Genomic DNA, 12,973 nt, shown 5'->3' with positions numbered 1-12,973 from the left:
AGGGAGGATATGATCAGTCAAACCCCCCACGACGCCCCACGGTAAGCATGAAACCAGCGTAAAAGATTAGCAGGCTTGCAAGGGAATAGTTTGCTCAACTATGCAAAGGTTACAATGGAGTTCAAGTTCTGGATATGAAAACCATGATGATGATGGTAACAATGGCCATGGCAAAAATGAGATAACGCTTTCCTCCAAGAATCAGAGGATTTACTAATCTGTGTTTTGAACTCGCTTTTGTTTTCCTTATCATTCTGTGTGGCAGCTCTTTCAAAAGTTGCTTTCTTCCAGGCTACTTTGCCTTGTTCCCTTCCTTCTTTTTTACTTTCTTTTCTTTTTTTTTTCTTCCCACATAGAAAAATAAAATTAAAGCTATAGCTAGGCATAAACTCCTTCAGTCTCCCTCTCTTCCACCTCAAAATATTACCTTTATCCATCCCCACTGAAAGTGATAGTATTATCTATCTGTCTATCTATCAATACCTATCTATCTATCATCTCTATATCTACCTGGTGCTAAGCATAGTGCTGTGCACAAAGAAGGGTTCAATAATGGATATTTTTATTCTAGCAATTAAAATCAGATTCTAATAAGAATCTTACTGTTAGAATTTGGGAGAGAAAACAACGTTGTAGTGATGTGACACTGTGACACTGCTCAAATTAGGAGAGGGACGGTAGAAACCAGTGCACAGAAACGGAGCAATAAAGTTGCTGACAGTATATGTTTCTTCCACTTTCCTTCCTGTAAATTCCCTTCATGACACTTGCGTGCTTCAGCCCAGGGAACTCACAATGAGCTGAGCACATCCTAAGGTCCCAGAGTCCGTTACCTGCAGAGGACGTACAGGAGCCCTGTCTGTACTTAGTGTAGCTGGGCTATCAGTGCTTCCATCAGCCACAGGGTTCTCTGAACCCTCCATTCATCTGTTAAGAAATCCTGGTCTGTCCCTAAATTTCCAAGAATTAACGTGTCTTTGAGCTCAACACCCTCCGTCTTTAGCCTTGACTATTCAAATGCAGGTGAATGCATTTTGAAACTCTTGCTTGTTCTCTGCTTTAGAAGTGCTATAAAGAGGAGGTGTTTTCAGCTATTGTCTCCTAAGCCTTTCCATTTTGATTTTCTACATGGTCTTCCTTCCTCCCCACCCCCTCCCCCACTCTCTCTTTCTTTCTTTCCATCAGAAAATCTAAGCACCCGAACAGGGAAGCAGTAAGTAGTAGGCAGAGATCTGAATAGGCAGCCAGGGGTTCGACTTTTTAAATGCAGCCTGTCTTCGTGTTACATAGTGAGTCATGCCATAGCTAACCCACACATACATTTTTAACAACACACTCACAGAAATGACACTGCACATGGCTTTGTTTGCACTTGTCTCATCTCTAAAAGACTGTGCACCCTGAAGGCAGAACCTATTTTCTGTTTTGCTTGAAAATGACAGTTATTGTTCAAGCATGCTTGCATAATACATTACACAGAAGGGTGACCTAGGATTCCTATTAGATTTTAGTTTCCACATCTAGTTGGAGGTCTCTTGTGAGACTTGACTTATTCAGGTGCGTCAGCACTCCAAGCGGGACAGGGCACTGCTAATATGTCCACAGCACAATAGGGATGTGAGGCATTTCGCTAAGTGCCTTATCAGTTGAGACAAAATCTGTAGTTTGTACTGACCTCCACAAGGTAGGTCCTACAAAGGAGCCATTAGGCCTTTAAAGAAAACCTGAGTGTTGCCAAGGCAGCTACAAAAACAGATGGCCTTCATCAAGGCACAGCAAGAGAAAGCTAAGAACATGCATGAAGAACATGTGTGGCTGGGTGGTGCCTGCTTTGAAGGAGTGTCACTAAGTTTCTTGAAAGAAGCTTTTAAGAGCAAGTGTTGTTTTGCTGTTGTTTTTAATATAGGAAATGCTGAAACCAACACCAGGCTTCCAAACTACCGAACACATTCTAGGAATAATAATAGTGACAGCTGTATTTTACTTAGCATCTTCTATGTGCCAGCAGCTGAATGAGTCATTTGCTACATTTCATTTAATATGTACAACGAATCTATAAGGTATATATTATGGTCTCCATTTTACAGGTGAGAAAAACCGAGACTGAGAGGATTAGGCAACAAGCCCAAAATACCATAGCCAGCCAATAGTAGATGGGGATTTGAGACTAGACTGGTCTGACCCCAAAGTTGGTACTTCTCCCGCTGCAACACATCACTGGAGAAGGACACGCTGGAGATGCATCAGGACCTGGAAGCTCTTGCCTGTGAGTGGGGGGAGGAAAGACTGGGAGCCGTATGTCGGGGAGGGGAGTCTCCTGCCCTCACCCCAGTCCCGTATCCTTTGGCTCTTAGGGAGAGGAGACAGAGGCCTTTTGATATGTTCTTTCCTTTTTTTTTTTTTTTTAATGTTTTATTTATTTCTAAGAGAGAGAGACAGCATGAGCAGGGGAGGGTCAGAGAGAGAGGGAGTGACAGACTCTGAAACAGGCTCCAGGCTCTGAGCTGGCAGTCAGCACAGAACCCGACACGGGGCTCGAACCCACGAACCGCGAGATCATGACCTAAGCGAAAGTCGGACGCTTAACCGACTAAGCCACCCAGGCGCCCCTGATATGTTCTTTCCTAAGGAGAGCAAATAACAAGGTCTCTCCTCAAAACCTGGTGAGGTCTTCAAGGAAAATTAAACTGTAATCTGATCTCCAGATTACGAAGTGAGGGTACAGCCTGGAGGCTTTTTCTGAGAAAAAAAATGCATGTAAAAGACAACAAGAAGGGGCGCCTGGGTGGCTTAGTCGGTTAAGCATCCGACTCTTGCTTAGGTCATGATCTCGCGGTTTGTGGGTTCGAGCCCCGCGTCGGGCTCTGTGCTGACTGCCAGCTCAGAGCCTGGAGCCTGTTTCAGTCTGTGACTCCATCTCTCTCTGACCCTCCCCTGCTCACGCTCTCTCTCTCTCTCTCTCCTAGAAATAAATAAAACATTAAAAAAAAATACTTAAAAAAAAAAAGACAACAAGAAGACGTTCTGCATGCAAACCTGAGCACTGATCGCAGGAGAAAATAAGAAAGCCGGGAAGAAGCAAAGCTCTTGGCAAAACAGAGAGGACGTGGGAGATGAAAGTGCAAACCGAGAAAGAGAAGCGCCTCAGAAGGATAACTACTGAACTAAGAGGCCACTAATGTTGGAGGAAAAGTACAGGGCACCAAACTGTGAAGAACAGAAGAATTTGGGGGGAAGGAACTTTAAGGTGACCGTGTAGAAGACTTAAGGGTGACCCTAAGCGTATTCCTATGGGAAGGCATGACCTGCTCAGTGCAGGGGTCAAGTTCCAGGGAACGGGAGCACCTCGACTGAAGCGGGTCTGGCTCTCAGTGCCCCACACGGAGAATTTCCTGCCACGCTGACCGAGCGCAGTGATGCCAGCACACAGCTACCAATCCCAAAAAAGCCTGCTGCTCGGTATCTGCTGCTTCCCCAACCAGGTCCACAAGCCTCTGAAGCAGTGACAGCTCCTGCTGTGACATTCCTCCTTAGCCCAAATAAGGCTTCTGCAGAGACCGGAGAGCACTGAGGAGGACGGAGAGAGAGGTGCTCCGTGATATGTCCTTCTTGTAAGTGGAATGCCAGCATTAACCACTGCTCTTTCTTGGGTATTCGGCAACTGTCCACACGAGAAAGACTTTTCCTTTTGCCTCACTGCATCGTTCGAAATAATGGTGGTGTTAGACATTTTTATATGCAAAAGATTTCTGAGACAAATAAAACTATAGTGTAGTGAATCACTGCTGTCAGCGGTAGCACTTCAAAAGGGCAACTTATTTTGGTTGCTTCTGAGATGTCACATTATTATCAAAATCTAAATGGGAATGCCAAAGGTTGCCTCTATTAAAACAAAAACTTCTAGAAATTGCCAAAGGAGGTCATGGCAACATAAAGTATACAAATGCGGATAAATTGGTATTTCTAAGATTAGAACAAACATTTAATTTAATTTTTGTTTTAGGCTGGCTCTATGACTGCAGAAGGAATAAATAAAAGGAATCGAACGTCATGCATATGGAAGTGGGTGGCAATGACACAAACACTTGATGACATATTAAACCGTGTTATTGGTTACTGTGTTCGCATACACAGGTGGCATTTACAGACCAGAATGGATGACAGTTCCATACACCCACCTTCGTATGCAAATAAAGGCCAGGAAAGGATGGCCTGACAACTGTAGGTTACCTGTTAGCCCCAGTGCCTAGTAAAAGAACAGCTGAGAAAAGAAATCACAGGTGCAAAGGAGGGAAAGAGGAAGTCTTCAACCTGATGGATTCTTAAGAGTAAAATGGTCTTGGGGCACCTGGGCGGCTCAGTCGGTTAAGCGTCCGACTTCGGCTCAGGTCATGATCTCACGGTTTGTGGGTTCGAGCCCCGCTGGGCTCTGTGCTGACAGCTCAGAGCTTGGAGCCTGCTTTGCATTCTGTGTCTGCCTCTCCCCCATTCACACCGTCTCTCTCTTTCCCTCTCTCTCCCTCAAAAATAAATAAACATTAAAAAAATTTTTTTAAAGAGTAAAATGGTCTTTTCTTGTACCCCGTGTCTTCAAGAAATTAAAAATAAAACTACCCTACAACCCAGCAATTCCACTACTAGGTATTTACCCAAAGATACAAAAATGCTGATTTGAAGGGGCACATGCACCCCAATGTTTATAGCAGCACTACTGACAGACAATAGACAAATTATGGAAAAAGCCCAAATGTCCATTGACAGAAGAATGGATAAAGATGTGATATATACATATATACAACGGAATATTACTCAGCAATCAAAAGGAGTGAAATCCTGCCATTTGCAACAACATGATAGAGCTAGAGTGTATTATGCTAAGCAAAATAAATCAGAGAAAGACAAATACCATGTGCTTTCACTCATATGTGGTACTTAAGAAACAGATGAATATAAGCAAAGGGAAGGAAAAATAAGATAAAAAGAGAGAAGGAGGCAAATCATAAGAGACTCTTAAATACAGAGAACAAACTGAGGGAATGGGCTTAATGGGCAATGGGTATTAAGGAGGGCATTTGTTGGAATGAGCCCTGGGAGTTATATATAAAGTGGTGAATCACTGGGTTCTACTGAAACCAATACTATATTATATGTTAACTAACTTAAATTTAAATAAATAAATTTTTAAAAATTAAAATTAAAAAATGAGTAAAAAAGTCTCCAGTTAGTTCAGGTAACTGGGACTTTGAGGTACTCGTTTTAAAAAAATTTTTTAATGTTATATTTATCTCTGAGTGAGAGAGAGACAGCATGAGCAGGGGAGGGTCAGAGAGAGAGTGAGACACAGAATCGGAAGCAGGTTCCAGGCTCTGAGCTGGCTGTTAGCACAAAGCCCGATGCAGGGCTTGAACCCACGAACCTTGAGATCATGACCTGAGCCGAAGTCGGACGTTTAACTGACTGAGCCACCCAGGTGCCCCTGAGATACTCTTGATAAGACTTAGCAGTAAAAAAGCGAACAAGAATAAGAGAGCTGCTAAGCACAGTCAAGACCAAGGAGGAAATTAACATTAACTATAAAACTGGGTATTGAAAAGCTCCAAATATTATACTGTTCTCATGACCCCATCATCTTCTCTTACCCTCTTTCTCCAGGTCAATATGTCTAGCATAATCACTTCAACATGAGACTGCTTAATACGTATTTATTGAATGGAAATGAAGCCTTTCCATGAAGTCTTTCCATCAACAACACGGAGTTAGCAAATTAAGTGCCTCCTAATTTCTTGATTCTCTCAACTCCAGTGACCTACCCTGCCCGCCACTGTAGCACCCAATCCCACTCTCCCAGCCTGCACACAGAACCACCCAGGACTGTGCTCCCTCTGAAACTCTCTTCCAGTCCCTCTTTCCTGCTCTGTTGGTTGTCTCTCGCCTCCCCAGCCTCTCTACATACCACTTCCTCCCGGGAGGCCACTTGAACTGCTTGTGTACCAGCCCCTCACAATCGACTCAGACACTCACAGCTGGGGATCAGTCTTGTAATCTCCCCCTTCTGATCCTCCACTTGGGAATACTAAACATACTTTCACAACTATTTTATAAAAGCTCAAAATCATGATTCACATTTGTGCTTCTATGCATCAATCCTTATTTTGCCGTGTCTGTTCCTTAGCTATGGAAGCGCATAACCTGTTCAGTGAATGGTACAAGTTTCAGAAAATGAAAGCAGTCTGCTCCCCTTGCAAACCTTTTAGAATCTATGCATACCTCCTAATCAACACTTGGTAAATGACTCGATTATTTTGGTAGGAAAGGAGAGAATTTCAATTCACTCTGCCTCTGCATGAGGGCAGAGTGGGGTGGAATTTGATACAAAGAACATAATAAGATTGGAAAATTTTTTAAATTATATAATATAATGAAATGATCCAAGGAATTTTACTTGGTATGACCTTGTTCTATAGAACAGGATTAGATGGGGATTCGAATAGGATTAGACGGTCTCTAAGTGTCTCAGAATTCCTTAGAACCTAGAACCAAAGCACTGTATCAGAATATAAGGTTACGAAAACCTTGGTGGAAAATGTATATTGTCTTTCTGTCATTAAACGCTTGGTGTCCTTGACAAAACTGTGCCTGCCTGATGGTCTTGTATCTGCACCTACTGTGAAACTGATTCAGTTCCAAAAGGCCTTCTCCCAAAAAACCACTGAGCATTGGCAAACAGAAGAATCCACATGCTTTTACAAACTTCAAATACCAATTACCTCAACAACAATAAAAATATATATATTGGGGCGCCTGGGTGGCTAAGCTGGTTAAGTATTTGACGCTTGATTTTGGCTCAGGTCATGATCTCACGGTTCGTGAGTTTGAGCTCTGGGTCGGGCTCTGCGCTGACAGCTCAGAGCCTGCTTGGGATTCTCTCTGTTCCTGTCCCTCCCCTGCTTGCACACACGCATGCTCTCTCTCTCTCATTCAAAATAAATTTAAAATAAAGAAATATATATACACATATATATATATATTTAAATGTTTATTTGTTTTGAGAGAGAGAGAGCGGGGGAGGAGCAAAGAGAAAGAAAAAGAGAGAGAATCCCAAGTAAGCTCTACACTGACAGTGCAGAGCCCAACACAGAGCTCAAACTCATGAACCGTGAGATCATGTCTTGATCCAAAATCAAGAATCGGATGCTTAATTGACCGAGTCATACAGGCACTCCAAGAAATAGCTGTTTTACTTAACTCCCTTGTACTGGGTTGAATAGTGTCCCTCCAAAATTCATGCCCACCTGAAATCTGGGTATGTGATCTTACTTGCAAGGAGGGTCTTTGCAAATGTAATTAGTTAGGATGAAGTTACTCTATCTGTCCAATGACTAGTGTCTTTATAGAAAGGAGAAGGAGATTCAGATTCAGACACACACACAGAGAAGATGGCATGTGAAGATGGACACAGAGATTAGACTTAAGCTGCCACAAGTCAGGGAAAACCAGAGACCATCAGAAGCTGGAAAAGCCAAGGAAGCGTTGTCTCCTAGAGACTTTGGATGGAGGATGGCCCTGCCGAAGCCTTGATTTTGGACTTCTGGCCTCCAGAGCTGTGAGAGAATAAATTTCTGCTGTTTCAAGCTACATGGCTTGTAGCCACTTACCATAGCCTCCCTAGGAAGCTAATACATCCCCAGTTCTCAATGCTTTTCATCATAAACTAACAGTTCACAGATCTGTACATTTATACCTAGGTCATGATTATCCCTGCATTTGTTTGTGACAAAAAGTTATTGCAAATATACATTGCTTCCCCTTACATGATTGTTGTTAAATAATTCCATGTAGTTACTTAGTCATAAAGCTGTTTTACTTAATGAATATGCAAGTGCCCTTGACAGAGTTAAAGAAGTTTTATTATCTAGAGCTAAATGTATGTGTATCTTTAGGTTTTACATTTGGGGGGTAAAAATAAGTGGGTGAGAAAGGCATTCCAAGTAGGAGAGAAAAACAGGTGTGAGAAAAACAGGAGGTTATTAGAGCTCTTATGAGCAATTTTCCTATACTGATTCTTCCAAGTCTACCCATTTAAGATGTTGCTTGTTGAAACATGAGGTAAAGGCACAGCTCTCCAAAAACAACTTGCAATTCAATAAATTAGAAATTAAAACAAAAGGAGAGAGGTGATGGGCGAAATCCGTAATGAGCTGGAAATTTGGTAAATCTCCATCACTTTTCTTCCTGCCCATTCTTGTTCGTGGCACCCTGCTTTCCATCCACACCCCAGGTGTAGGCTGCTGTCCGTGTAAGAGCCAGTAAACCATCTCTGGTAGAGGTTATCCAAAGGGCAGCTGGTTCATAATGCAATGCAGCCTATGAAAACATTTCATCCAGAGCTAGCAGTGTAGACAGACAATTATAAAATCATGCTAATATATGCTCATGGGGTTGTGGTAGCATAGGATAGTAGATAGTCTCTACCCATCTCTCTTTCCTTACCCTCCTCTCTAATGGGGAGAGCTCTTTTCCCAAGACAGTATATCCAACTTATGAGAGGAGACAACCAAATTGAGCGGGAAAATGGAATCATTGTCTCACTGGTAATCCACTTTGAAAAAGGTCAGAGTTCAAAGCAAAACCTGACTTGCTGATACGGGGCTCAAACTGAGGAACCGTGAGATCATAATGCGAGCCAAAGCCCATGTGCCCCTGTTTCTTAATATTCTTGCAGCTTTATGGCTTTGTGATTTCCAGCTGTACAAACGAGCATTCTACTAGCACTGTGAAACAGTCAACAATTCCATTTTCTTCCATCTCAAAGACTGGGACAGTCACCATCTTGGTACCTATAGCAATATCTAGAATGACAACACGAGGGGTCTCAACAAATATAACTTTCACCACCTCGGTGTCACAAAACATACCCCAGATGCCATCGACAATGACCACAACCCACAACAGTTCAGAGCCATCTGTTTCTTCATCAGTAACAAGTATGTATCAAAATTAATCTATGTTTCCTGTGCTGAAAATAGTAGTTAAATGCCACATTTATGCCTTTGTTCCAGTCTGCAAAAATAGAAATGATGTCATGTTAAATAAATTAAGGGTATAGGTCCTAGTATTCTTGTCCCTGTGGAAAATGAGTTTCCAATTTAATCAGGCCCAGTAATGACTATGAATAAGTGATTTTTCCTACCAGAGGATGTACTTTGACATGAGTTGAAAATATGTCATGTCTTTACCTCCTGGACCCCTCCTTAGAGAACAGAATTAGGCAGTATCAGTCTACATGAATTCTAAACCAAATGGTTGACTTTGATTTTCACTCATATGTGCCATAAAGATATTTTCCAACAGTATTAGATACAATCACATGTGTAGTAACAGAGTGTCAGTGCTCTTCATTTGCTGTATTTGTTTAAAATATAATGCCTGTGAAACTACAAATTCAGAACCTTCACATTTTCCTTTGAACTTATTCAAAGTTTAGTTCCACTTAAAGATTACATTTTTGGCAAGAGCAGACTTTATGGTATCTTCAGTGTATCGTTTTAAATGTTTATTTATTTTTGAGAGAGACAGAAAGAGAGACAGCAGGGGAGGGGCAGAGAGAGAGGGAGACATGACCCAGAGCAGGCGCCAGGCTCTGAGTAGAGCCTGACACGGGCCTTGAACTCACAAACCGTGAGATCATGACCTGAGCCAAAGTTGGACACTCAACCAATTGAGCCATGCAGGCTCCCCTTGTGTATTTTTATATGTTTCTACTCCACAGTTTTATTACTACAACTTATATTTTGAAGTCAACTGTAACATCTCAAGGCCTTGTGATGTGATAAAATCAAAACAGTCTCAACTTCCAATTTATTCAAAGGGAGAAATTTCAGCTAGAACCATTTATTCAGATTGGATCCAGTTGCAAGATTACAGCTGTGTTGTCCAGACCTATTGTTAAGGCATGAACTCTTAAGAGGATCAGTAAGGGGAAAAAAAAAAAAATCCCCAAATCATGCTGACTCTGAAGTTGTGGTAGGCGATCCAAGTTCAGCACCACAAACAGCTTCAGATGCTGGGATCGCAGTTCTGGGGTGGAAGGCGATGGGGAGAAGTGTTAGATCAACTAAAGCCCAGCAGTCACTAAACACAAAACAGGCTGGAAAGCAACTTTCTACAAGGAGACGTCCTCTTCCCCCATTCAGCATTCTTAAGTTTTAGCCTATGAGGATGTTTCTTAAAAACACCAAAGTGTATTCTTTTTTGTTTTCTTCTAGTCACAGCAACTATTAATTCTAAAAAAAAAAAAATTACAATATCAAAATTTGGTGGTATTGCATTAACACTGGAAGTCTGTTGATTCTTTACAGTGGATGTAAAATGTATTATTCAAGAAGAGGCATCTGGTATAGAACTATGTGAGTTTTGATCAGCCAGGACATTTCTGTGTTTCTTCAAATGTCACAAGAAAATACCAGAACGGGGCCACAGATTCACGAATTACATTCCTGCTAATCCTCTATGCCCAAAGTAGATTGTTTAAAAACATGAAAGGTGTCACAAGTTTGCGTGTCATCCTTGCACAGAGCCCATGCTAATCTTCTCTGTACCATTCCAGTTTTAGTATGTGTGCGGCCAAAGTAAGCACTATTAAAGCTGTTTTATTGATGAATATGCAAGTACCCTTGAGAGTTAAAAACATTATGGTTTACAGTCATCAGTTTCTGAATGTGAATTAATTAGGTTCTTTTGCCAAACACTTAACATAAAAATACATAAATATAAAATATTTTAAAATTATCTTTAAGAAAGTTTATAACAGCATTCTTAGTACACATATTATTCTTTGAATTTTAATAGATTATTAATAAACTCTGAAGTTGCTTTTAGCCTTACATTAACAAGTATTAATGTTCAGTTAACGGAGATATTCAGTAAACTGGAGGTCACCTAGCTCCTCTAAGAAATGTTACATTAATACCAATAGGGCCTGCAAATGTTGTGAGAGATCTGATGGTCAGGACACTTAGGTCCCTTCTTAGCTGTGCCATTAAACAGCTATGTGACATCACTGTGAGCAAATCACAGCACACTGGCTTTCTTTCCATCATTATATATATTATATTTAATATATTTATATTAATATAATATATTTAATATAAAATAGATATTACACATATATATATTAGAGCTTTTAAGAGCTCTAATAATCTCCTGTCTTTCTCACACCAAGCTAGTATACTTGGACAAGTCAAGAAGGACATTCCATCCTTCCCACCCAATTTTATTTTACCCTGCAAATGTAAAAGCAAAAGTAAGATGCAGATACATTTAGCTATAGATAATAAAACTTCTTTAACTCTCTCAAGGGCACTTGCATATATATTTTTTACATATATATAAAATACAACGTCGAATTCTCAAAACAACCTCATGAGTTTAGGTAATAGAATTATCACATATTTTATAAATGCAGACAATAACGCACATGTAAGTTAAGAAATGTGCCCAACTGTCAGAGCCCAGATTTGGCCACTGGTGACCTGAATCAGGAATTAGTGCCCCTAAACCACCATGCTGATATACAGTAAAACCTTGGTTTATGAGCATAATTCATTCCAGAAACACGCTTGTAATCCAAAGCACTTGTATATCAAAGCAAATTTCCCCATAAGAAATAATGGCAACTTAGAGGATTCTTTCCACAGACCCAAAATACCCATATAAAATGATTATAATACCATAATATAATTAAAAATAATAAGGAAAATACAAAATAGAAAGGAAAATAAACAAATTAACCTGCATTTACTTTTGAAAACCTTCATGGCTGGCGTGAGGGAAATGAGAGCAGAGGATTACTGTGTAGGACGACTTTCACTATCACTAATGGAATCACTGCGACCAATAGGCTCAATGGAATCTTTTTCTGCATGGGGGCCATTGTATACATTACCATGGATGTTCACTACAGTACAGTATTAATAAATTCTTGCCATATACTGTATTTAATGTAACTGGCAATAAGGCAGCAAAGGGTCTATATCTGCAGACAGCCTGACCTAGAATGAAGCAAAGCGTTCCTAAGCTGTCTCGTGTATAGAAAAGCAAAGGACTGTCCCACTGGTGCTTTGAAGTGACCAAAAATTCACTAGTGCCAGTTGTGGGCACCTTCCAGCAATCTAAAAATCACTGATTTCTGTCAAACACTGAGGCCTGAGACTGAGCATCCAAGCATGGGAGACAATCACCCACAACCCCACAGCGAGAGACAGAGAGTGACAGACAGACAGACACTGAGAGACAGAGAGACAGAGAAGAACCATTGGCTAAGTTGTGATGATGTGACATTTGGTGTCATGTACTATGTATGTTGCAAGACAGTGCTCATTTACCTAGTTAAAATTTATTAGAAATGTTTGCTCGTCTTGCAGAACAAGGTACTTGCAATCCAAGGTTTTACTGTCCTCCTATCTTGAATGGCAGGGGAGTAAGTGAGACAGTGTCAGTGCTCTACCAAGGTCCCTCCAGGTTTCTTTAACCTTTTCTGTATACCTGTCACCCAGGTTCTGGGGGCCTGGCTTCCAACCACTTGCACTTGTGACTTTCCTCAAAGGCCTGGTCTTGGACTCACTTCCCAAGGAGCAAGAAAGGCCCAACAATACACATTACTCTGAAGAAAGGGAAAGGGACATCTCTAAACAAAATGTGTGTTTTCCCTGGGTGCTATGGACTGAATAGTTACGTCTCCCTCATATTCATATATGGCTATTCTAACTCCCAAGGTGATGGCATTGGAAGGTGGGCCTCTGGGGGACAATTAAGTCATGATGGTAGATCTCTCATACATGGGATCAGTGCCTTTATAAAAGAGACCTCATAGAATTCCTTTGCCCCTTTCACCATGTAGGGACCCAGTGAGAAGATGGCCGTTGATGAACAAATTGATCTCACCAGATACACAATCCTCTGGCATCCTGATCTT

At 41.1% G+C, this 12,973-nt stretch overlaps 1 protein-coding gene and 1 non-coding gene across 2 annotated transcripts in view; both read right to left on the bottom strand.

Moving 5' to 3' along the window:
* Nucleotides 1-12,973, bottom strand: part of MOXD1 (monooxygenase DBH like 1) — an 89,415-nt gene that overhangs the window by 20,030 nt on the left and 56,412 nt on the right. The window lies entirely within an intron of this gene.
* On the bottom strand, nt 10,530-10,636 carry LOC120237250. Its single transcript, XR_005529902.1, has one exon. It is a non-coding gene; the product is annotated as a U6 spliceosomal RNA (small nuclear RNA).

Source organism: Hyaena hyaena, unplaced genomic scaffold, assembly GCF_003009895.1.
Source record: "Hyaena hyaena isolate Hyena2069 unplaced genomic scaffold, ASM300989v1 scaffold_178, whole genome shotgun sequence".
NCBI classification, from domain to species: Eukaryota; Metazoa; Chordata; class Mammalia; order Carnivora; family Hyaenidae; genus Hyaena; species Hyaena hyaena.
The sequence above is the reverse complement of the archived record's forward strand: the minus strand, read 5'-3'. Positions and strand labels throughout refer to the sequence as shown.